Here is a 24,997-nt window from a genome sequence, read left to right on the forward strand (position 1 = left end):
GAAAAGTACGCTGTGGCATAGCGGGTAAAGCGCCTACAGTGCTGGCATCCCAAATGAGTGCTGGTTCGAGTTCTGGCTGCTCCACTCCTGATCCAGCTCTCTGCTGTGGCCTGGGAAAGCAATAGAAGATGGCCCAAGTCCTTGGGCCCCTGCACCTGCGTGAGAGACCCAGAAGAAGCTCCTGGCTCCTGGCATCAGATCAGCCCAGCTCTGGCCGTTGTGGCCTGGGGAGTGAACCAGCAGATGGAAGACTTCTGTCTCTCTCTCTGCCTCTCTGTAACTCTGCCTTTCAAATAAATAAATCTATTTTTAAAAAGTAGAAATTAATACTGATCTATATTCTAGCGATTTGGGGAATAATTATCAAACTTATCCCTACCTTTGTGAGGTTGTATGTTTAAAAACTACTCACTATAGCATTATTTTGAATATCAAAAACTGAAACATCAGTGTCCTTCAGTGGAGAACAAGTAAATTATACTATAATTTAACAATTAAATGTTATAAAGCCATTAAAAACAATGGGATAGCTCTGCACGAACTGTTACCGAAAGATAGCCAAGTTGTTTTAACTGAAAAAATAAAAAGTGTGTATTTTCTGCAGCTCTCCAAATTTACCCCTTCCAGTATCCCAGATTCTACAGTCCTTAGACTGCAGAGACTTTCACTAATCTTATTACCTGTGAACTGCTCATTAGCATCTTAGTAGTTCCTTTTTCTTCAGCTAAAGTTCCACTGCCAATCATTACTACTCTGCATATACACTCAGATCTCTTATTCCCCCCTTGCTTCATCAGACTCATTGGCAAAACTGCAACCCAGATTAAATCCACCTCCAACTACTCCATACCTGTCCCTTTGACGATGAAAAGTTTGGGAAAAATAACAACACTGACTGGCCTCCCTTTCAGTTCATGAACATAATTGCTGGAAATCCTATTTCCTCAGTACATGGATTCTTCCTTTCATAGATGACTGTTTCACATTGTCTTCTTTTTTCCTCCAAATCCTGTACCTTCTCATCCTCTCGCCCACCTTGGCTAATGGCTAAGAAAACTGAAGTCATGAGAATAGAATTTCCACAATTTCATCACTTCTACCAAAGTACCAACACTTGCGCTCATGTACTCTGCTTTTCTGGTTAATCCTGTTCACACTTAGTTATCTAAGACCAATCTCTCCTATTCGAGGTCCAATTCTCATTGATTCAAGGATTACTCTGGCAGTACTCACCACTACACTCTACTGAAGCTCCCCATCAACATAGAAACGCTTCTACTTTGTATATCTTGAAAAATTTTATCCTCACTTCTTAGTGGTCTCTGCTTCCATTTTGCTTTTCCCCTTTGCAACAAAACCCTCGGTTGCTGGGGAAGGGATGAGGCTGAAGCTAGGAGCTGAGAACTCAATCCAGGTCTACCTTGTAAGAACTCAGTCATTTTGAGCCATCATGGCAGCTTCCGAGGGTCTACCTTAGCAGGAAACTGGAGTTATGGATTCAAACCCAGACACTCTGAAATGGGAGGCGAGTGCCTTAACCAGTGCTTTAACTGCTAGGCTACACACTGGGCCCCTAGCATATTTAAATGTGCTCAAAACATATATGTCAGACGACGGTTAGAACACCAAAACAAAGCTTATTTTATGATAAAGTGTTGAATGTTTCATGTGACTTCTTGAATATCTGCATCCAAAAGATGCTGGCAATACAATCCACTGTAGAGTAATGGCTGCTTACCCCTGTGATCTCACGACTGCAGGGGAGCTGCGGCTTGCTGCTGCTGCCCAGCATCACAAGAGTGTCATGCCTTGCACGCATCACCAGTCTGGGAAAAGATCCAAATGCCTAATTCAAAGTGTGGTTTCTACTGGGTGCATATTGCTTTTACGCATCATAAAGTCAAATACTCTCAAATCTAACCACATTAAATTGGAAACATCTTAGCAATCCTGTTTTTTTTTTTACTTCCAAAGAATTTAATTAGACTTTCAGAGGACTCTAATATTCTGCATTTTTCACAAGAACCCAGATGATTCTAGGTTTTGAATGCAAGTATAGTTTAAGAAAGTAATTTTAACCTTAATTGTGTGTCAGATTACATAAACAATAAAATTAAATTATAAGCCATGTAACTGAACAATTTCTTTATATTAAAATATACCTAAATATAAAGATTTTTAAAATGAAATCATTTGTAGTTAAAAAAAAGATAAGTATGCTAAACCAAAAGCTATACCACAATGAGAAACACTAACAGCAAATCCAAGTACAAATGAAGATACTCCTCTGAATTTGCACATTTCATCAAGCATCAAAAACCACTGATCTTTTTGTCCTTTTCTAGTACATAATTCCATATCCACATTCTCTGCATCTGATTGATCAGATCCCTGAGTTTTACTTCATTTTCAGTGTGACATTCTCCACAAATATATATCATAGGCTGCTGCCTTTGGGGGCTGAACGTCCTTTTGGGTGTCCATTGTTGGTCCCTGTGTAGCCCAGAGAAACTCCTCAGTGGCACCAAACAGAACCCGGTGCATTGCTGTGCAATCCTGTGTTTTTATCTAAAAGGCTTTAGAGATTTTAGTTTTGCCTTTTCCCATTTAGGTTTAGAATCAATCTGGCATTTATTTTGATATCTCAGGGTATGGTGTGTGGTGTGGAGAATAGAAGCTATCTTATTTTCCAAAGTAAACAAAGTTTATCCTTTCCCCATCAATTTTCAATGTCATCTGTATTGTATTCTCGTATGAACCATGTTTTTTTTCCTCTTTCTGTCCCATTGACCTATTTGCCTATCTCTACGCCAAAATTGCACTTTTATAACGAACCTGGACAACTTATTCCCATATTGTTTTCTAAATTGCCTTGATATTCTTAGCTTCTTTTCTCTTTTATTATTATTTTTTTTGACAGGCAGAGTGGACAGTAGAGAGAGACAGAGAGAAAGGTCTTCCTTTTGCCGTTGGTTCACCCTCCAATGGCCACCGCGGTAGGCGCGCTGCGGCCGGCGCACCGCGCTGATCCGATGGCAGGAGCCCGGTACTTATCCTGGTCTCCCATGCGGTGCAGGGCCCAAGGACTTGGGCCATCCTCCACTGCACTCCCTGGCCACAGCAGAGAGCTGGCCTGGAAGAGGGGCAACCGGGACAGGATCGGTGCCCCGACCGGACTAGAACCCGGTGTGCCGGCGCCGCAAGGCGGAGGATTAGCCTAGTGAGCCACGGCGCCGGCCTTCACAGTGCTTTTTAATCACCACAGGAGTCAAATGCAGAAAATTGGGGATCTTCAGGAGTTCTAGATTGCTCTCTTTTGCCATGGGCACACCCTTTTTCACTGGAAAACCCATTCGAACAGGAAGAGGGACGACAGAGGGTTTAAACGGCGCTGCAACAGGGTAAACGCCGGTCCCAGTCAACAACCATTTTCTCTGTCCTAGGAGGCAGTGCCTTTCTCCTCTGTGCCCTCTGACTTCTGGATGTTCTTTGTGTTGTACACGGGCTAGCTCCCGGGGCACCAGTGGTCGGCGACACGCCGGTGGAGAAGGCTCACATTACCCTGGCCCCCGGCTGCCGGGCTAGCCACGCCAGGATTGTGGCGGCCGCCATGGCTGCGAGGACGGCAAGCCGCAGGGGACACGCCCCGCACGGCGCAAGGGCCCAAAAACTACATATTTAAGAGGTACTGTGTGAGGTTTAGTTTCCTGTATACATTGTGTAATGTCGAATCAGCATAAATATTTTTATCCTTTCAAGCATGTGAAACATCCAAATGTTGGAAACAGTATATTGTGGATTCTTTAAAGAAATATACAGTATATTAACATTATCTATCACTATCCATACGCTATCGATACCCTACTATGCAATGTAATCCCAGAACTTCCTCCTTTCTAGCTATGGACTAGCAGTAACCATCAGTCAGCCTTTCCCCATACCTTTCCCACCACTTCTCTCCCCAGCCTCTGGTAACCACTCTTCTATTTTTAGCTTCTATGAGCTCACCTATTTTTGAGACTCCTCATATGAGTGAGGTCATGCGGTATTTGTCTTTCTGTGCTTGGTTTATTTCAGTTAGCATAATGACCTCAAGTTCCACTCAGATTGTTGTAAATGACACGATTTCATCCTTTCTCTCGCTGGGTAATATTCCATTGTGTATATGTACCATGTATTCTTTATCCATTCATCAGCAGATAGACTCTTAAGTTGTGTCCATTTCTTGACTCTTTTGAGTAGTGCTGCAATAAACATAGGAGTGCTGTTGTCTGTTGACAGATGGATTCCATTTCCTTTGCATATACCCCAGAAGTGGGGTTGCTGGATCCCATGGAAATTTATTTTTAGTTCTCTGAGGAACCTCCAAACTGGCTGTACTAATTCACATTCTCACCAACTGCTGTACAAGGTTCCCTTTCCCCCACATCCTTACTGACACTTGGTATCTTTTGTATTCTGGATAATAGCCAATCTTACTGGATGATATCTAATTGTGGTTTTGAATTACATTTCCCTGATGATTAGTTATATTGTCCATGTATCCGTTGGCTATTTGCATATTTCCCTTTGAGAAATGTCTTTTTAGGTCTGCTACCCAATTTTTAATTTTTTTTTTTGCCATTTAGTTATATTCCTTACATATTCAGAATGTTAACCTCTTGTCTCATGTATAGCTTGCATTTTTTTTCTCCCATTCTGTGGGCTGTGTTTTCACTCTGTTGACTGTTTCCTCTGCTGTTTTAGTTGGAAGAAATCCCATTTATTTTTTATTTCTTGTGCTTTTGGGATCTGATCTAAAAATCTTTGCCCATTTCAATGTCATAACACGTTCTCCCTATGTTTTATTTTAGGAATTTGTTTCAGGTCTCATATTTAGTTGATTTTTGTACACAGTGATCGCTCTCTTTTTTTTTATTTGACAGAGTTAGTGAGAGAGAGAGACAGAGAGAAAGGTCTTCCTTCTGTTGGTTCACCCCCCAAATGGCCGCCATGGCTGGAGCTACGCAGATCTGAAGCCAGGAGCCAGGTGCTTCCTCCTGATCTGCCATGTGGGTGCAGGGGCCCAAGCACTTGAGCCATCCTCCACTGCATTCCCGGGCCTCAGCAGAGAGCTAGACCAGAAGAGGAGCAACTGGGACTAGAACCCAGCGCCCACATGGAATGCCGGGGCTGCAGGGGGAGGATTAACCAAGTGAGCCACAGCACTGGCCCCTGTACACAGTGATCTAACTTCATTCTTCTACATGTGAATATCCAAATTTCCCAGTGCCATTTATTTAAAAAAAAAAAAAACCTACCCAATTTCCAATGAATATTCTTAGCACATTGTCAAAGCTACGTTAGCTATAGATGCATGTGTTTACTTCTAGGGTCTCTATTCTCTTCCACTGGTTTATGGATTTTTCTATGCCAGTACCATATTAGTTTTTTCCTAAATATTTATTTATTTATTTATTTATTTTAAAGGTAGAGTAACAGAGAGACAGAGAGAGACAGAGACAGAGAGTGAGAATGAGTGAGAGAGAGAGAGAGAGAGGGAGAAATTGAGATCTTTCATTCACTGGTTCACTCCCCATATGGCCACAACGACTGAGAGTGGGCCAGGCTGAACCCAGGAGACAGGATCTACTTCTGGGTCTCACACATGGGTTCAGGGGCTCAGAGACTTGGGTCATTTCCTGCTGCTTTCCCAGGTGCATTAGCAGGGAGCTGGATCAGAAGTGGAGCAGCTGGGACATGAACCAGCATCCCTATGGTGTGCTGCCGCTGAAGCTGCACCACAGGGCAGACCCTCACCATATTATTTTAATTACTGTAGCTTTTTTTTCCCCCAAAGAAATATTTTATTTAAGGAATACAACTTTAGGAATATAGTAATTCTTCCCACCATACCCGCCCTCCCACTCCCATTCCCAGTCTCATTCTTCATTAAGATTCATTTTCAATTACCTTTATACACAGAAGACCAACTCTATACAAGGTAAAGATTTCTACAGTGTTCTCACACACACACACACACACACAGAACAAGTTGTACAGTTAACTCATAATTACTATAGCTTTTTAATGTATTTTAGAGTCAAGGTAGTAAAGTGCTTTCCATGTTGTTCTTTTCGCTTAAGGTCACTTTGGCAATATGGGGTCTTTTGTGTTTTCATACAAATTTTAGAAATGTTTTTTCTAGTTCTGTGAAGATAACATTTTGATAGGGATAGCATTGAATCTGTAATTCATTTAGATAATATGCACACTCTAAGGATATTGATACTTCCAATCCATGAACATGAGATGTTTTTCCATTACTTTTGTCCTTTTCAATATCCTCCATCAGTAATTTATACTTTCCATTGTAGAGATCTTTCACCACTTTGGTTAACTTTATTTCCAGTTTTTTTTTTTCTTTTTTAGCTATTGGAAATGAGATCACTTTCTTAATTTCTTTTTCAAATGATCACTATTGGTGTACAGCAATGCTATTGATTTTCTGTACCTTGACTTTGTATCTTGCAACTTTACTGAACTTGTTTATTAGTTGTAACAGATTTTTGATCAAGAAATTGGGGTTTTGTTTATGTACAACCATGTCATCTGCAAACAGTGACAGTTTAAACTTCCTCCTTTCTGATTTGGATGCTTTTATTTCTTTTGACTAATTGCTGTATCTAGGACTTCTAGTATGTGTTGAAGAAAGTGGTGAAAGAGGGCATCCTTGTCTTGTTCCAGATCTTAGAGAGAAATTTTTTCCTCAATATGATCTTCGCTGTTAGCTTATTATATATGGCCTTTATTATGGTAAAGTATGTTTCTTGTATCCTTAATTTGTTCAGAGTTTTTATCATGAAGAGGTATTTAATTTTATCTGATGTCTTTCCTGCATCTATTATGGTGATTATATGCTTTTTGTCTTTCATTCTGTTGATGTGGTGTATCACATTTATTGATTTGTGTATGTTGAACCATCCTTGCATCCCGGGGCTAATCCCACTCGATCATAATGAGTGACTGTTTTAATGTGCTGTCTGATTCCATTTGCTAGTGGTTTGTTGAAGACTTTCGTATCTGTTCCTCAAGGACACTGGCCGGTAGCTTTCTGTTTTTGTTATGTACTTGTCAGGTTTTAGTATAAAGATTATACTGGCCTCATAGAGTGAATTCTGTTTTTTGAAATAATTGAAGAAGTATTGGTGTTAAATCTTCTTTAAATGTTTGTTCAAATTCAGCAGTGAAGCCATGTGATACTAGGCTTTTCTTTGATGGGAGATTTTTTTCTGATTTAATCTCAAAAATTGATATTGGTCTGTTTAGGTGTTCTATTTCTCATAATTCCATCTTGGTAAGTTACCTGTATCCAAGAATTGTCCATATCATCTCGATAATCAAATCTGTTGCCATTTAGTTGTTCATAAATTTTGGGGGAGAGGGGTTAAAAATCATTAACTGAGCTGGCACCGTGGCTCACTTGGTTAATCCTCCGCCTGCAACACTGGCATCCCATATGGGTGCCAGGTTCTAGTCCCGGCTGCTCCTCTTCCAGCCCAGCTCTCTGCTGTGGCCCGGGGAAGCAGTGGAGGATGGCCCAGGTGCTTGGGCCCTGCACCTGCATGGGAGACCAGGAGGAAGCACCTGGCTCCTGGCTTTGGACTGGCGTAGCTCCAGCCATGGTGGCCCTTTGAGGAGTGAACCAATGGAAAGAAGACCTTTCTGTCTCTCTCTCTCACTGTCTGTAACTCTACCTGTCAAATAAAAATAAAAAAGTGCTTAAAAAATCATTAACTGACAAGAGCACTTCATTTTGTTTTGTTTTGAGGTAAAACTATTAAACACAGTTCACAAGAAAATACAATGACTATTTAACTACAGTTACACAAGTCTGGAACCTCACTAGTTGTTCATATTATACTTTTACAAATGCATACAACTGTAGAGTCTACTTAAGCTTAGTGTCAACCAAAGGAGGAGTACCACAGGCCTCGGCACACCTGACCACTACTCTCATAGTGACTATACTTTTGTAACAACGTAATGACTGTCACCTTATGAATACACTTTAAAGGGCACCTGGCAAGTGACATGTACTGTTTCCTCACTTTTCAGAGGTGTACATGAAGGCTTTTAGGGCAAACCTCAGCCCCCATTCTGTACACCCTTCTCTCAGGTCAAACTGTGTTAAAAAAACAAATCATCACTGCTCCACCATGAACACAAAAGCATTGGGAATATAGTCCTATAATTTCTTTTAAATGTCCAGATCCTGTTGTAATCCTAACTGCAGATTGTCTGGCTCCACATAAGAGCAGACGACACTGCGGTACCAAAGCACAGTATATGTTTGTTTGTTTGTTTCCAACTGAGCCCAGATGTGAGATTTCCTTTTGTTACTGGACAGCTCTTTGTAATCAATCCCAAAGCCTTTGGAACACTGTAGATTTGCGTTAGACATAGATAAAACAGAAATGCAGTTAAGTCAACTGAGAAAAGAGATTTTCTGTCATGGCTAAACACTGATCTTTTGTTCTTAGTGCACCTTAAACATTTTGACCGACTTAGGGAAGAACCGCAGCCTTACCTGTTTGTCATGAAAAAGTCTTAAAATTCAGCCCGTAGTAACTACAGCTAGAAGAAAAACACCAGTAACACTTGCACTGCAGCACTGCGGTTCACTTTCTGGATTTGTGACACATAAACATCCCATGCATTCTAAGACCGAAGTGAATTTCATCAGTGTCACTAGCAATGTTAATGGAAAAAATAAACAGCAAGTTCAAAACTTTTCAAAATATCAAATTGCCATGTTTTTTAAAGACAGACTGTAATGTTACAAATGATGCTGCAAAATACAAAAATAGATAGGCTTCCACTGAACGTCTCAATCATTTTCCGAAGTCTCATCTTTTGGTCACCCACATCTGGGTACACAGTGGGCTCCTCCCCCTCTTTCAGCAGTTTGCTACTTGAAAGTGAACTGAGTCCCAGGCGTTCAGGTCTCCCGCCGGGCAGGAGTGAGGTCAGAGAGGTCATCATACTCATCCTTTCGGGCTCTTCATCCTGGCGAAATGTGGCAGGTCTCCCGGAGGCGCCTGGTTCCTCGGATCCACCGAACCTGCAGCCCTTGGTCACTCGAACACCTTGCCGCGGATGGGAGTGAGCAGGCGCGGGTCCAGGGCACAGTCCAAAGGCCGCAGCACGGCAGGGGTGAGGCAGGGCAGCAAGGGTGGCTCATCGTCCTGGCTGTCCCTGCTGGATCCTTGGAGCAGGAAGGTGCAGAGGCCAAGCAGCTGCAAGTTGAGCGGCAATGAGAAAATCCCGGGCAGCAGCCCGCCGCCCCCAGCTCGCTCAGGTCGGCGCCTTAGCTGCTACATCACAGCCATGATCTATCTCTTGGAGCAAAGGTTGGGCCCGGCTGGGCAGGGCTCCGGAACTCGCTGACTTCCTCTCCCTCTCTGCCAGCTGGTGGCCCATAGTAATTTCGAGCAACACTTTGTATTTCTGTGGTATCTACTGGAACGCCTCCATTTTCATCTCTGATTCTATGTGTTTCAATCGCCCATATTTTTTTAGCTAAGGGTTTATCAATTTTGTTCAACTTTTCAGAGAACTAGCTCTTCATTTGTTTGATTTTTTTTGGTATTGATTTTTAAATATCTCATTTATTCTCTGAATTTTATTATTTTTTTTTTACTTCTACTAATTTTGGATTTTATTTGTTCTTGATTTTCTAGTTCCTTGAGGTACAGTGGTGAGTTATTTATTTGACATCTTTGTGTGTTTTTCTTAATGCAGACATTGGTTGTTATAAACTTCTATCTTAGCCTAGTTGTGCCTTTTTTGTATCCTGTAAATTTTTCATTTTCATTAGTTTCAAGAAAACTTTGAGTTTCTTCCCTGGATTCTTCCTTAATCCATTGGCTGTTCAAGTGTAAGTTGTTTAATTTCCATTGGTTATGTAATTTCCAACGTTTTTCTTGTTATTTATTTCCTGTTTGTTGCTTTGTGGACAGAAAAGACACTTGATATGGTTTCTAGTCTTTTAAATTTCTTGAGACTTGTTTTGTGACTCATCATATGATCTACCATGGAAGGTATTCTGTGTGCTTCTGAAGTCTTCCTATGTGCTTATGTAGTGATCAGCTGTTGGATGTAAACTTCCGTAGGTATCTTTTAGGACCAACTGATCGAGGGTGCAACTTAACTCTGCTCTTTGTGGATTTTCTGCCCAGATGATATGTCCATTTCTGAAAGTGTGAGGTGTTAAAGTTCCCTACTATTATTTTATTGGAGCCTATCTCTCCCTTTAGGTCTATTAATCTTTGCTTTATATACTAGGATGCTCCAATATTGGGTGCATATATAGTTCATCTTGCTGGATGAAATCATTTATCATTATATAATCACCTTCTCAATCTCTTCTTACTACTTTTGGTTTAAAATCTACTTTATTGGATAGCTGTATTGCTATTCCTGCTTTCTTTTAGGTTTCATTTGCATGGAATATTTTGTCCAGTCTTTTCACTATGTGACTTTAGAGGCCAAGTGAGTTTTCAGTAAATAGCATATTGTTAGTTCCAGATTTTTTAAAATCCATTTGATATCTCAATGTCTTTAAATTGGAAAATTTAGTCCATTGACTAAATTAGTCTTACTACTGCAATTTTGATACTTGTTTTGTATGTTTATTTTGGTTCCTTTCTTTCTCCCTTCCTTACAATCTTCATTTGTGGTTAAGGGATGTTCTTTAGCGGTATACTTTGATTCCTTGCTTAATACTTTTAGTAAGTCTATTAATGGTTTTCGCTTTGTGAGTACCATGAGGTTTGCTGAAAAAACTTTTGGCTATGTTGAAATGATAATAATGTGACATAGATTGTAAAGACAGAGAAAGACAAAGACACACACACACACAGATAAGAAATCCTAATAAACAAGTGCTTTATTTCCTCTCCACACCTTGAATTTTTGATGCTAAACTTTACTTCTTCCTATATTATCTCTTAACATTTTAATGTAGTAATTATAACTTTAGTCTTCACACTAAAGATATAAATGGTTTATATCCCATGTTTACAATATTATAGTATTCTGAATCACCCTTACCCATGAGCTTTCTACCTTCTGATGTTTTCTTCTTACTCATTAGTCAGTGTCTGTCTGTCCATCTGTCTCTCTCAGAACTCCCTTTAGCATTTATTATAAGACAGGTCTGGAGGTGGTAAATTTTCTCAGCTTTTGTTTGAAAATGTCTTTATCTGTTCTTCATATCTGAAAGATACTTTACTAGATACAGTATTCTTGGCTGGCAATTTCTTTTCTATTAGTACGGTATCATCTCACTCCCACTAGCCTGTAAGGTTTCTGCTGAGAAATCTGCAATCAGTAGAATTGGCTCCAGTGGGCCAGATTCATTTGAGTGTGCATGCTGAGCAAGTCTAGCGGCTCAGTTTGTGAGCACTGACTGGGAGTAGAGACCTTTGGGCTTTATCACGTGCTGGGTCTTGATGTTCAGTAGGTGGGGCTGTGAACTCTGAAGCATGGTCTTAAACTCCTTCTCCTGGACTCTCCACACACCTGGAGTCTTACTTTCTGTTGGCAGTTGTGGGGAGAGGCGGTGGAAGCCAGCTGGCTGTGGATGCTTCAAACCACGGATATAGGCAAAGGGAAGGGGGCAGGGGCTAAGGAATTCAGTCTGACTGATTTTTTTTTTTTTTCAGTGTGCCTGGCACTGGGTTTCAGTTCCCTCTCCCTCTCTGAAGTGGGAGCTAGAGGAGGAAGGACTCTTTCTGTCTTGCTTTCTTCACTATGACTTTTCTTATAATTGTAAGAAAAGATTGTAACAAAACAAGGCACTGTAGCTCTTGTGAAGGTGACTGGTGTGTGTATACTTGTTTAAATTGACGTGGTTGTGGGAAGGTGGTCACTAGATCACCTTACTCAGCTGCCATCTGGGTTTCTCTCCAGAATTTCTGTTTTAATTATATGGCAATTTATACGTTAATATTTGGAAAAGTTCCATCTTTATTCTATTAAGCTTTCCCATCCATGGACATGGTGTATCTTTCTTTTTTAAGACTTTCTTTAGCGCCCTTTAGTGAAGCTTTATAATGTTACTTTTGGATCTTGCTCATCTTTTGCTAAGGTTATTTCTTGGTTTGCTACAAGGTGCTATTACTGGGGAGAATAGTTTCTTTCAAAATTTTGCTTTCTCACTTACATTTTATATTAGAACATTATTGATTTTTTTCTACACTGTTCATGTCTCTAACAATCTAGCTGAACTCTTTTTAGTTCTAATTGTTGGTTTAAATTTTACTTGCAACTTCTTAATGTTCATAACCACAACCTCTACAAGTAGTGATAACTGGTTTCAAGTCTTGGCAGCTCCATTTCCGATCCAGCTCTCTCCTGATACACCTGGGAAAACAGTGGAGGATGGCTCAGGTCCTATAGCCATGTGGGAGACCTGGCAGAAGCTCCTGACTCCTGTCTCTGGATTGGCTCAGCTCTGGCTGTTGGGGCCATTTGGGGAGTGAACCAGCAGATGGGCGATCTCTCTCTCCCTCTCCTGTCTCTCTCTCCCGCTCCTCCTCTCCCCCTCTCTCCCTCTCACTGTAACTCTTTCAAATAAATAAAATAAATCTAAACAAACAAACAAACAAAAAAACCCAATCTTACTGCTTGGATAAACCCTACTTGGTCATGATATAGAATCCTTTTAATATGCTGGATTCAATTTTCTAGTTTCTAGTTATACCATTAATTCACATAGTACAACACATTAAGGACAGAGGTCCTACATGGGGAGTAAGTGCACAGTGACTCCTGTTGTTGATTTAACAGTGACTCCTGTTGTTGATTTAACAATTTGCCACTCTTATTTATGACGTCAGTAATCACCTGAAGCTCTTCATGAGCTGCCAAGGCTATGGAAGCCTCTTGAGTTCGCCAACTCCAATCTTATTTAGACAAGGCTATAGTCAATAGTAGAAGTTCTCCCCTCCCTTCAGAGAAAGGTTCCTCCTTCTTTGATGGCCTGTTCTTTCCGCTGGGATCTCACTCACAGAGATCTTTCATTTAGGTCTTTTTTTTTTTTTTTTTTGTGCCACAGTGTCTTGGCTTTCCATGCCTGTGAAACTCTCATGGGCTTTTTAGCCAGATCCGAATGCGTTAAGGGCTGATTCTGAGGTCAGAGCATTGTTTAGGACATCTGATGGCAGAATTTTTGAAAGAAAAACAAAACTCATTTTTTAACATAAGTTTTATGTATACATTGTAGAAAAGTCTAGAACCAAAAAATCATTTATAATTCTATTTGCAGAGATTATTTGTTAGCATTATAGTCATTCTAAATCTATCTTAACTTACTTTTTCGTGTGTGTATGTATGAGTGCAGGTGAAAATGCACATATATAATTATAGCTATACATTTTATAATTTAAAAATTATAAATTTTAGAAAGATTTATATAATTTTTTTATTACTAATAGTAGCATCAGAACAACTTTATGTTAGTCAGTGTATACCTACCATGTGATTTTTTAAAAATGGCAACAAAGTATCCTAGCATAGTGATATATGGCAATTTACTCCTTGGATATTTAAGGGTTATTTTTAATGCTTGTGATTATAAACACTACTGACACAAATGTCATTGTAACTGCATTTTTACTTTTGCCTGTGTTTACTTTCTAAGTATAAAGTGCTTAAAATGGAATAGCAGGGTATTAGGAATGTTTTTATTATTTATTGACAAATTTAGTTGATTTCTTCTGGCACAGTTATTAACCTTTTTTATATTCTTGTTCCCAGATGCGTAAGTTCTAAATGACATGGATATGCATTTATGCATGCATCTTCCCAGAGCTGTAAGCCTTGTACTGTCATTTTCTCCTTAGGCTACTGAAAGAGTCTCCCGCACAGAGTTCCTATCAAACCCCACCCTAACACAGTTAATAGGAATTCCATGTGTCACACGTACTTGAAGTATCAGTACGTGCACAAAAGGAGAAGGATTTTCCTCTGATTATTTTTCAACATGGAAAAGAAAGTGTATATGCCTCACATTTATCTGCTCCATTTACCAGCACCCAGCCCCATCCTGCCTCAATGAACTTAATGAGCTTAACAGATGTTATTTCTTTGGTCTTCATTAGAATACTCTCAGGTAACAAAGTTATTCGAGGGTAACTAGAACTGAAGCATGGAACGCAGATCTGATAGACCAAAACTACAGGAAAATACTCCACAGACCTTCTCAGTGCCAGTACAGTTGATCTACACTTTTCTCAAGGTGTTAACTGAACAGAGCTACTTCAGAAGCCTCCTAAATGGAACTGGTTTATTCTTCAAGTATTCTTTTTGCTAAATTCTTAGCTATGTAAAATATTGCTACTTTTCTTAATTAAAACATTGAAAGAGACATGGTAAGATTCTGAGAGATTATTAGTTTTGTGAAGCGTCACAGTGATATTGTGGTTAGGTGGGTATACGGGCATTGTTTTAGATGCGTATACGGAAGCCTAGAGGGTGCAACAACCTGACGTCTGGGATCTGCCTTAAAATTCAGCAGAAAGAGGGGGTGTGAGGGGAAGAGAAGGGTGATAGATATTTGAAGTATGTATGGCAGAACTTGTTGAATTCGTGTTTTGGGTTTATAAGGGCTCATTGAACATTCTCATTTTACAAACATTTGACATTTTTCACGATTTGATAAAAGGTACTTTTTGTGAGAAGAGTGTGTGTGAGAGAAAATCCTATTAAGTCTCTGAGTTGATGAGAAGAAGTCAATCTGCTTTGAAAAAGGGAAAAACTTGGCTGAGGTTCACTTTGTTATTAACTTCCTGCTGCTGCCTAATGGCACATGTGCACATTGGGATGGATGTGTGTACGTGTACATGCAGAGACTATACACACACACACACATGCACACTTCCATTGCCCTAAACTTGTGTCTGATTTTTAATTAATTCTCGTAATCCCATTATTTGGGATGTGAATTCTAAAAAGGATATTAGGAATAATATAGTCTATACTTTTCATTCCATTGCTAAGAAATTGAGGGAAATATTCATTTCCTGTCATAAATTTCTTATGTCATTTATACTCACCATCTTTTTTAAGAGATTAAAAATGGAGATATTGCTATCTTTTCATACATGAAATTGAGGCACTGGGTGGTTAACTGGCTTCACCACTTTAAAAACCAGAGTGAAATGACTTCTTTTCTAGAACCCAGGCATTTTGACATCCATCCCAGAACTGTCCTTGTTGTGTTTTTATTGTTTACTCACAAAGCACATAAATAAAAGTTAGCAGTGTAACTGAGTAGGAAAACCAACTTGAAACAATATAACTTTTAAAATTTAAAGCCTAGGCCGGCGCTGTGGCTTAACAGGCTAATCCTCTGCCTTGCGGCACCGCCACACAGGGTTCTAGTCCCGGTTGGGGCGCCGGATTCTATCCCGGTTGCCCCTCTTCCAGGCCAGCTCTCTGCTATGGCCCGGGAAGGCAGTGGAGGATGGCCCAAGTGCTTGGGCCCTGCACCCGCATGGGAGACCAGGAGAAGCACCTGGCTCCTGGCTTCGGATCAGCGAGATGCGCCGGCCACAGCGGCCATTGGAGGGTGAACCAACGGGAAAAAGGAAGACCTTTCTCTCTGTCTCTCTCTCTCACTATCCACTCTGCCTGTCAAAAAAAAAAAAAAAAATTTAAAGCCTAAATTTTAATTCTAATGTCACAGATTCCATTATTTGGTTGTAAAATGGTGAATGATCAAATGATTGGATAGATGGCACATCAGAGACGCAGAAAGATGTCACAAAAGAAGTGAATACAAAGGTTACAAGAGCAAGTCTATACTAGTGTTCAAGGAACAGACACCTTAAGAGTTGAAGGGAAGGTGCAAGCCAGAAAACAAGATCAAGTACTAGTGTCCTGGATATATGGCAAAGGACCAAAATATCTGTGCAAGAGTCGCTTCCCACACTAGGGGACTGTACAACACAACTAGAGAGTGACTGAGCCAGACAGATCTGGTGATGATCCAGGCCACTGTCTTTTCTTAGGAAGCTTGCATTATTGTGAAGGCTAGGAATACAGCCAGAAATCCTACCCATCCAGGATCCACTTGGAGAGATAAGGGGAAACACCTGGCAGGAGCAGGGATGGAGGGCTTGCATAACCTGATAGCCACTGATGACCTTAGCACGTTGGTGCCTGTCTCCTGGAAGGCTACCTCACCTTTAGACTCACTACTATTCATTCACTCAAAATGCTTAAACTGAAAATCAGAAAGAAAGTCATTCTCCATTCTCTTGAGATGCTTACAAATTCAGGGGAGGGAAAACACATTTAATAAAAAGGATCTGGCATATGGTTTGGGTTTGACATCTACAGTTTGTGTTAGGAGCTTGATCCCCAATGTGGTGATGGGACCCAAGGAGCTCTCTGACATTCTGTTTTACCATGTGATCTCTTTCTCTCACCCGTACTTCTGCTGTGGTACCATCTGCTGTGATATGATTTAGACATGTGGGCCCTCACCAGAGACTGAAACAGCAGGGCTGTCTGAACTTGGACTTTCAGCCTCCAAGACAGTGAGCGAAATATGTCTCTTTTCTCTATAAGGACCCAACATCAGGTATTTCGTTATAGAAATGGAAAACTAATTCAGAATCCTACAGCATGATAATATAATTCATATAGGAAGTTGGATTTAAGAAAGTCCTTTTCTTGGGTCCAGTGTTGTGGTGTATCAGGTTAAGCCACCACCTGTGATGCTAGCATCCCATATGGGCACTGGTTTGAGTCCTGGCTGCTCCACTTCCAATCGAAAATTACTGCTGATGTGCCTTGGAAAGCAGCAGAAGATGGCCCAAGTGCTTAGGCCCCTGCCACCCACGTAGGGAGATGTGGATGAGTTCTAGGCTTTGGGGAGATATGGATGGAGTTCTAAGCTTTGGCTCTGGCCTGGCCTGGCCTGGTTCTGGCTGTTGGATCCATTTGGGGAGTGAACCAGTGGATGGAAGATTCTCTCTCTCTCTCTCCCTCTGTAACTATGACTTTCAAATAAATAAATCTTAAACAAAAAAGAAAGACCATTTCTCATAGAAAGTTTATATACATACACATCTTAAGGTTATCACTGGGGCCAGTGTGGTGGCGTAGTGGGTAAAGCTACCACCTGTAGTACAGGCACCCCATTATGGGTGCCAGTTCGAGTCCTGGCTGTTCCACTTCCGATCCAGCTCTCTGCTGTGGCCTGGAAAAGCAGTGGAAGATGGTCCAAGTCCTTGGGCCCCTGCACCCACGTGGGAGACCTGGAAGAAGCTCCAGGCTCCTGGCTTTGAATTATCGCAGCTCCAGCCATTGCAGCCAGTTAGGAAGTGAACCAGCGGATGGAAAACTGACTCTCTCTCCCTCTTTCTCCCTCCCTCTCTCTCTGCCTCTCCTTCTCTCTGTGTAATTCTGACTTTCAAATAAATAAAAAAAAAATCTTTAAAAAAATGTTATCACTGGTAGTCCAGTTAGGTAATTATACAAATATATCAAAGAACTAGGTGGTTTGAAACACAGCACATGCAGCTTATCTAACAAGTTTGGAACTTATTATTTAGAGTGTAGTGTCATTGAAATACAAATAGTATTTGTAATGCCCTGGAGAGAGACCTGATATCATTGACTTACTCTTTGAGATACACTTGGTTCCTAACATGGTATTGTTCTACCTTGCTTAGAAATCAGCATAGCTTTTCACTACCTAAATTGTCTGTATAACTCATTTTCTGTTATGCTTAAGATTTTAACTTCATTACTTCTTTTCTTTTTTTTTTCTGATATTCACTGAAGTTTTCTCAAAGTCAAGTGACAGAAAATATATTAGCTGTGTGTATGATTATCAGAAAAGTAAGAACTTAAAAGTATTTTATGCTCTTACATTTACTCAAAAATATTCATATAGCACTTACTACTTGCCAGGGCCCGTTCTAATCTGTGGTTTGTAAAACTGGAATAAAACAGATGCCTCTGACATGTGGTATGTGATAAACATAGGAGAGATCCATTAACGAAATACCAAGTGACTTCGTGCCAAAAGTACACCAGTGTGGTATTTGAGTAAGCACAAAGGAATGGAAAGTTGTTGTCTAGCACTTTAATTATGCTTAAGCTAATGAGATAGGAGACATTGGCCAACTACTAGCAGATATATGCCTTGCAGCAAATGTCATAAATGTGCCTTTTTGAAAAGTCAGTTGGAAAATGGTGTTGTTTGGGGATTAATCCTCTGCCTGCGGCACCAGCATCCCATATGGGCACCAGTTCGAGTCCCGGCTACTCCTCTTTTGATCCAGCTCTCTGCTGTGGCCTGGGAAAGCAGTAGAAGATGGCCCAACTCCTTGGGCCCCTGCACCCAAGTGGGAGACCAGGAAGAAGCACCTGGCTCCTGGCCTCAGATCGGCGTAGCTCCAGACATTGCAGCCATTTGGGGAGTGAACCAACGGAAGGAAGACCCTTCTCTCTGTCTCTCCCTCTCATTGTCTGTAACTCTACCTCTCAAATAAATAAATAAAAACATTTTAAAAATGCATTAAAAAAAAGAAAATGGTGTCGTTTATCTGGACTGTCCCAAGTCAGAGCAAATAGGCTGGTCAGCAGTTATTCGACAGGACCCAATACCTAGTGGTTCTGAACACTATATATAAAAGGAAGAAACTGAAGTAAGCAATTCTCTAAGGTACCCACATGTCAAACATAAAAAATTTACATATCAAAATCTTAAACTTTCATAGGCGATTAAAGATACTGCTGCCTGGGAAGCTCAAAGATGAGTGGGAAAGGAAGGCTTTTCCGAGAGGGAGACTACAACTGGTGAATGAGTGTTCCTCTGAGCTGTCCTTGGACTGGCAGCATCGGCACCATCTGGGAGCTTCTCTGAGTCTACGGCCAAGTCTTTTTTTTTTTTTTTTAAAGATTTATTTCTTTTTTTTTAAACTTTTATTTAGTAAATATAAATTTCCAAAGTACAGTTTATGGATTACAACAGCTTCCCCCCCTCCCCATAACTTCCCTCCCACTAGCACCCCTCCCATCTCCCACTCCCTCTCCCATTCCATTCACATCAAGATTCATTTTCAATTATCTTTATATACAGAAGATCAATTTAGTATATATTAAGTAAAGATTGCATCAGTTTGCATCCACACAGAAACACAAAGTGTAAAATACTGTTTCAGTACTAGTTATAGCATTACCTTCACATTGGACAACACATTAAGGACAAATCCCACATGAGAAGTAAGTACACAGTGACTCCTGTTGTTGACTTAACAATTTGACACTCTTGTTTATGGTGTCAGTAATCTCCCTAGGCTCTAGTCATGAGTTGCCAAGGCTATGGAAGCCTTTTGAGTTTGCCAACTTTGATCTTATTCAGACAAGGCTATAGTCAATAGTAGTTCTCTTCTCCCTTCAGAGAAAGGTACCTCCTTCTTTGATGGTCCCATTCTTTCCACTGGGATCTCACTCGCAGAGATCTTTCATTTATTTATTTATTTATTTATTTATTTATTTTTTGCCAGAGTGTCTTGGCTTTCCATGCCTAAAATACTCTCATAGGCTCTTCAGCCAGATCCGAATGCCTTAAGGGCTGATTCTGAGGCCAGAGTGCTGTTCAGGACATCTGCCATTCTATGAGTCTGCTGTGTATCCCGCTTCCCATGTTGGATCGTTCTCTCCTTTTTTGATTCTATCAGTTAGTATTAACAGACACTAGTCTTGTTTGTGTGATCCCTTTGACTCTTAGACCTATCAGTGTGATCAATTGTGAACTTAAATTGATTACTTTACAGCCAAGTCTTCATCACAAGCTCTCCAGGTGATTCTTCTACACATGAAAGTTCCCAAGTACTCCAAGTAGAGGGGAGGATGGGAATCCTACCAAGAGGCAGCAAAGGCAGGGAGATTTGCAGAGACTGAGTGAATGATGTCACAAAGACTGGTGGGTCTGAGCAGATTATGAATTTACATTCAAGGTCTTTAGTTAGGGAATGAGAGTCTGTGGAAAAGGCAAACAGGGAAGCAGCACACACATCTGAAATGTCCGGAACTTGAGTTTGTCATTTGAACTAGCATTTTTGTGAGCTGTGGGAAGACTGCCGTGCCTGCCCAACCCCATAAAAACACCTCTTTCACTCCTGTTGGGGAGCAAGTGGGGAGAACCTCTTCTAGCCATGCTGTCTGCCTTATGCCCAAGCAAAAGCCCCCAGTCAACTTTTACTGGATTCGCAGCCTGTCTGTTTCTCTTTGCAAGTGAGCCAAAGAACCTAGGATCAGTAGCAGAGTCTTTTCTCATGGAATACGCTGTAGCAGTTCTGTGGCGCTCACTGTGGGAAATACTGCAGAGGGCAATGGGGAGCCAGTGACTCAGCGCTGGAAAGTGAGATAATGAGAGTGAACTCATTCTAACCATCCTCACCACACACTTTCTCAAAAACCTTCAAAGGAGAACTTTTGTCTGACTTTTCTTCATGTTTATCCCCTGAGAAAACTCAGTCACTTGTTACCTTGTGCAGGGAAATACATTCATCTATTAAGCACAAGAGAGAATGTTCTGCCCAGAACCACAGCAGCAACCTGGAAACCACTGAACCATGGTCTCATGGAAACTCAAATCTCTGTTAGCCTGGGGGAACAGTCATGGTCCATACTGATGATGCATTTTAGTGTGTTCTTCAAATGCCCATCATATTTTTGGATACCCTTTAACTTTAATAGCCTATATTTCTGTGCAGTTTGCAGCCAAGGCATATATAAACTAAGGTAACCTTCTTTTCAAACATGGTTGCTTAATCGTAATTTAACAATAAACTTAAAATTATTGTCTTAAAATATTCTGAAGTTTTCTCTAGTTGTTACAAGGGTCTGCTAGTCTTTTCGAAAGCAAGAATCTTTCTTTAGGCTCACTTTGAGTCCCTCACCAGTAGTGCTAGGAAGTTAAGGGGTTACGATGAACAACAAATGCTGTTGAAAATACAAGATTTCCTGGAGCCAGCTGATGTCCAGATTTGGTAGTGGCACTCAATAGGGGCCCTGTGTTTGAGGTATTCCATCCCGAACAAGGCATCTTTCTTCAGAGGGTTAATTGAGAAGATGACAATTAAAATGTTGAAAGATATTCCAAGAACAGACATTGTGAGTAGGTATTGGTGCCCTAAGGAGAAACTTCAGAAGATGGCAAAGGTGGTGTCACAACCAGCACTGGGGACGCTGCAGGGAGACTTGCAAGAAAGAGAAGGATCAAGACAAAAAGTGAGCCTAGGAGGTTACTTAATGAATTTGGATAAAGGCAAAATGGAGTTCAACCTAAAACCAAGAAGTCAAAGACCTCAGCATGCCCCCTACAACATCTGCCAACAACTCTTGCCTTTGTGTTAAAAGGCAGCCAGAATGGGGAGCAAACAAAACAATGGAGACCAGTTTCCTCTCTTTGTGCCCCAGTTCCCTGTCCTTTGAATTACACCATCCATCCTGAATAGACTCTGGTCCTCAGAGCTAAAATGGAAGGTATTCCTCTTACCAAGAAACAAATGTTGCTGAGCGGGAGACAGCCAAGGACAATCAGAAGGTCAGTATGCAAGAGTAGCACTTGGTGAAAAACAAGTCTGTGTAAGGTAACCTCTGACGTTAACTTAACAAGGCCAAAATTGAATTTGATGGAATTTTCCCCCTCCCTCTCTCTCTCATGAGGCAGAACTGTAACAGAACAGCAACTTGGTGACTTCGTTTTAGATGCTTAAGCCATAATGCCTTTAATCGGTTGTTTCCTGCTTTGACCATTAAAAAATACTAATAGCTTTATTATCACAATTTTTGTTGGAGAGAAGGTTTCAAAGGATATGTAGAAAAATTGAATTTCAAGGTAATGCACATTTTCCACGAACTTTCTGAAGCCCCCTCCCACATACTGTATGAACTGTTTTAGGGACATAGGAAGTTAAGCCACTGCCTACAACATCAGCATCATCTGTGGGCTGCTCTACTTCTGATTTAGGATCCCCTGGCTGCTCTTTTTCTCACCCAGTTCCCTGCTAATGCACCTGGGAAAACAGTAGACGATAGCCCGGGTTCTTGAGCCCCTGCACCCATGTGGGAGACCTGGAAGAAGCTCCTGGGTCCTGGCTTCAGCCTGGCCCAACCCTGGCTGTTGTGGCCATTTAGGGGAATGAACCAGCAGATGGATGATTTCTCTGTCCCTCTTTCTCTCTTCAACTCTACCTTTCAAATAAATAAGTCTTGTTTTTTAAAAGAACTGTTTTAGACTTAGCTAGACATTGATTTTTATATCACCTATCACTCATGTGTGTAGATAAAAAAGAAAATTCAAATAAATTTAATTGGATTAGGCATTCCTAAAAATTTGCATTCAGAGGCTATCTTTAATGTATCATTTCCTCCCAACCGAATGGTATTGAGATATGACTAAGAAATAAAAATCGTATATATTTGAGGTGTACAGCTTGATTTACATATATATGTAATATATATATCATGGAGTTATTACCACAATCAAGCTGATGAGCATATCCATCAGCTTACATCCACCTGATGCCCAGCTCAGTTTGATTTTTATGGTGAGAATGCTTAAGACCTGGTCTTTTAGCCAATTTCAAATGTGTTAGCAATGGTCACTATGCTGTAAGTGTGCACACATACTTATATCAATAAGCGAGGCCTCCAGAATTTATTCATCTTACAAGACCCTCTGATTTTCTCCACCCTGAGCCCCTGGTAACAACTATTCTGCTCTCTGTTACTATGAGTTTGACTTTTTTTTAGACATCACACGAGACTGAGATTATGCAGCGTTTATCTTTTTGGATCTTGCCTATTTCACTAGCATCATGTCTTCCCTGTACATCCATGTTGCAGCTCCGTGGACATTTCCAAGTGAGAAACTGGCTAAAAATTTTCTTGGGAGCTTCTGCCATCTAGTGCCCAGCCTGCATCATAGCACCATACCCTACTTATCCTAGTTTCCCCCTAATACATTCGTGAATATTGACAACATCAGTAGGATGAATCTGAATGGAGCAATGCATAGCAAATCCTATAAAGATTTATAAGAGACGAATTGAGAGAATCTAGCAAACTAGGCTTCAAGGCATGTGTCTGCCAGTGTTTTCCTTTTTCTCCCTTCCCCTCACCGCCCACCCCTGGTTGATTCTTTTCTGTCCCAACTCTTCCCCAGGACAAAGCCCCACCATTGGGCAAATTCATGTATCTCCCACTTTTCTCTGTCCTTATTCCCAAGTAGAGAAGGCCACTTTACATGGTGGAGGTAGAACAGATTTTACAGAATTTCTCTGTGGACTCTTGTGGAAACCATATCTTTGTACAGATTGACCTACATCTGCAATTTATCTTTTAACCCCAATCTTATGAAGATAAGAATAATGCATGCTTGGGGCTGGTGCTGCGGCTCACTAGGCTAATCCTCCGCCTGCAGCGCCGGCACACCGGGTTCTAGTCCTGGTCGGGGCGCCGGATTCTGTCCCGGTTGCCCCTCTTCCAGGCCAGCTCTCTGCTGTGGCCAGGGAGTGCAGTGGAGGATGGCCCAAGTGCTTGGGCCCTGCACCCGCATGGGAGACCAGGAGAAGCACCTGGCTCCTGCCTTCGGATCAGCGCGGTGCGCCGGCCGCGGCGGCCATTGGAGGGTGAACCAACCGCAAAAAGGAAGACCTTTCTCTCTGTCTCTCTCTCTCTCACTGTCCACTTTGCCTGTCAAAAAAAAAAAAAAAAAAAAAAAAAAAAAAAAAAAAAAGAATAATGCATGCTCATTGCAGACATCGTGGAACATCCAAAAAAGTCAAAAGGCAGGCCTCACTTCTCCCTGCCTAAAGACATTACTTGTCTTAGGGAAAGTCAGTTTGAGGGTGGAAAAGGTCAGGAAGTCTGGAATGGGAAGGCAAATCATTGGAGAGAGGGTCAATGGGATTCTGAGAGAGTCCAGTTAGACCTCTCCTGCTGTTCCTCCAGGAACCTCCTTCGAATGCTGATCCTTTTAAGTGCTTAAGGTTTCCTTCCTTGCATGTGTCTAATATCAGCCTACACATTTGCACAGTTCATTTGGCCTCAGGCTTGGGATCTGTGCTCTAAGGATTGGACTGGGATGACCTGGTGGTGTGGGCTGTACGGGATGCTGTGTTGCTGCAGCAGCCAGGCCCTGAGCTGAACAGCTGCTGGGTGGGGTCAGTGTACGTGCTGCCACAGCAGCCCTGGCTGCATCTGATTTCCTCTTTGACTTCATCTGGCATCTCCACCACAGAGGTCAAACAGAAAATAATAACCAGTTTAAATAACAATTGCTTGTTATTTTAAATATGCAAATGTAAACAAGGAAACAAAAATAGTTAATTATTCCACCTCTTTCCAAAACCTATTTTTGTTTTATTTTTAAGGTGGAGAGAGACAGTGAGAGGTTTTCCATCCACTGGTTCACTCCACAAATGCCTGCAACAGCCAGAGCGAGGCCAGGATGAAGGAGAAGCCTAGAAGCCAATCTCCCACATGGGTAGCAGGGATCCAACTACCTGAACTGTCATTTGTTGCCTCCCAGGATTTGCATTAGCAGGAAGCTGAATTAGAAGTGGAGTAGCATGCGAATTAACAGTAAAACTAGTACTCAAACAGTACTTTATACTTTGTGTATCTGCGTGGGTGCAAACTGTTGAAATCTTAGTATATACTAAGCTGATCTTCTGTATATAAAGATAATTGAATATGAATCTTGATGAAGAATAGGAGGGGAGAGGGAGTGGGAGATGGGATGGTTGCGGGTGGGAGGGAGGTTATGGGGGGAAAAAGCCACTATAATCCAAAAGTTGTATTTCAAAATTTATATTTATTAAAGTTTTTTTTTTTTTAAAGTGGAGTAGCTGGGATTGGAACATGACACTCTGGCATGGGACATGGGTGTTCCAAGTAGTGATTTAATTACTGTGGCAAA

At 41.1% G+C, this 24,997-nt stretch overlaps 3 pseudogenes; all 3 read right to left on the reverse strand.

Moving 5' to 3' along the window:
- Nucleotides 1-2,305: 2,305 nt before the first annotated feature.
- LOC133773783 (DNA-directed RNA polymerases I, II, and III subunit RPABC4-like) lies at nucleotides 2,306-2,484 on the reverse strand (annotated as a pseudogene).
- Nucleotides 2,485-2,791: 307 nt separating this feature from the next.
- LOC133773424 (small ribosomal subunit protein mS35-like) lies at nucleotides 2,792-3,612 on the reverse strand (annotated as a pseudogene).
- Nucleotides 3,613-8,086: 4,474 nt separating this feature from the next.
- Nucleotides 8,087-24,298, reverse strand: LOC133773425 (membrane-associated progesterone receptor component 1-like; annotated as a pseudogene).
- Nucleotides 24,299-24,997: the final 699 nt, after the last annotated feature.

This window comes from Lepus europaeus, chromosome 14 (assembly GCF_033115175.1).
Source record: "Lepus europaeus isolate LE1 chromosome 14, mLepTim1.pri, whole genome shotgun sequence".
NCBI lineage: Eukaryota > Metazoa > Chordata > Mammalia > Lagomorpha > Leporidae > Lepus > Lepus europaeus.